The following is a 1811-nucleotide window of genomic DNA, read 5'->3' as shown; positions in this document are numbered from 1 at the left end:
AGTTGCATCGTTCCGTCTCACCGCCGCCCAGTACTACGCTTGAAAATGAGTGCCGACTAACGAAGTCAGGCGGCAATTACTAAATAGTTTTAAATATTAATTATATAGCCTATATATCCATATTAAATGTTGTTCACCGGCAGATTCACATTAGCGTAAATTAAAACCATTATTTTGTTAATTATCTTAATAATAATATGAATAATGTAATATTGTAGCAAAAACGGTCTATTCTCTTCCACAGAGAAAGTAGGCCTATCTGCTACAGTAATTTTTCTCGTTCGCTTATATTTTGAATTCGTTTGTCGACGGCTGTCTCTTATACACATCTAGATGTGTATAAGAGACAGACTTTAGGCTGTGAATGTGCATGTTGATGGATTGAATGTTGTTTAGATCTCATTCATTATTTTTGCATGCGTTTAGTTTTATCGTTGGCCAATCAGCATTATATTCTCTATGCTCACTCTACAGTGTAGAGTGTAGTGGTATTTTTTTTGTGGTTTTTTTTTTGTACCATGTTGCTTATTACTTTAAATTTCAATTCATAGTGAAGATTCAATATTTGACAAAAAATTTCAATATCCTTTTTATGAACGATATTGAAATTTACTAGTTTTTCTTTTTGGATTTTATATCTTACCTGGGCAATTACTTGTTACCTGATAATGTGGACCTCAGACAATCTGTACCTGTATATATGGCCAGCCCAGACCTTTAATCTGATAGTAACAGAAACATATAGTACCGTACTTAAACCTTTTATCATTGCTTCATTTCATTCATACAATTCTTCAATTCATTCATTCATTCTCCTGACCATTAAAAATCATTCAGTTCACAGTCATTAATTCTCTTCACATTCATGTTTTTTTTCCATTTATTTATGAAAACTTATTAATTCATTCTGTTATTAATTTATTACAGTAAGTATTTGTGATCAGTGGATCAGGGGACAGAGGGGGCTTAAGTCCCCCAACGGACAGGTCAAGTCCCCCCCCGCCCCCCGCCAGACAGAGCTCGTCGGGCAGTCAGACCATATAACATAGTAAAAATAGGCCCACACCAAACCAACACATGTCTGTCACAGTCTGAGAGTGCCATTTCCGGCCATCCAGAGGTTGCTATTCTTAAAAAAAATCCCCTTCCTCCAGCTCGAGCCTACGAGCTCGAGTCACCCTGTCGGACAACTTAGCCCCCCCAGAAAATATATCCTAGAGCCGCCACTGTTTGTGATTCCCATTCACATTTAGCTTTTCATTAATTCATTAAATGCTTTCCTTACTCGTTGTCTCTTACACCAAAGAGTGAACAAAATTTTACAGGTCAAAACTATACCTGTTTTGCTCTATTTTGCATTTTGACTGCATAAGTATGAGCTACATATTGATCTGTATTTCCCAAGGGTTTCCAAGAGACTTAGATCGAGAGATTTGATACCTTTATTCATATACAGAATTTTTGATACCTTCTTAGGAGCATATAATAACCTTCATTATCTTCATTTTTACTCCACATGATTTCAGGGTGGGATAGATAATTAAACCATATACACACATTTGACTTTTTTAAATTAAAGTAATATAATCCTATGACCCATAATTACATCATAAAGTACATTTATAATAATTATATAACTCAAAATTTCTCTAGACTATATTGATTTTTTACTTTATAATTATTCCAGGAATAACAAATCAGAAACTCAATGTTAGATATATTTAGAAGTTGATTATCGAAGATGTGAGACTTGTGAGGTCATCAGATATGTGTCAGGTGTTATACTGAGCTTTCTCAATCCTCATCATCTT

This window comes from Anneissia japonica, unplaced genomic scaffold, assembly GCF_011630105.1.
Source record: "Anneissia japonica isolate Jap-2015-1 unplaced genomic scaffold, ASM1163010v1 scaffold2994_len2133135_cov197, whole genome shotgun sequence".
NCBI classification, from domain to species: Eukaryota; Metazoa; Echinodermata; class Crinoidea; order Comatulida; family Comatulidae; genus Anneissia; species Anneissia japonica.
Note: the sequence above shows the minus strand (reverse complement) of the source record.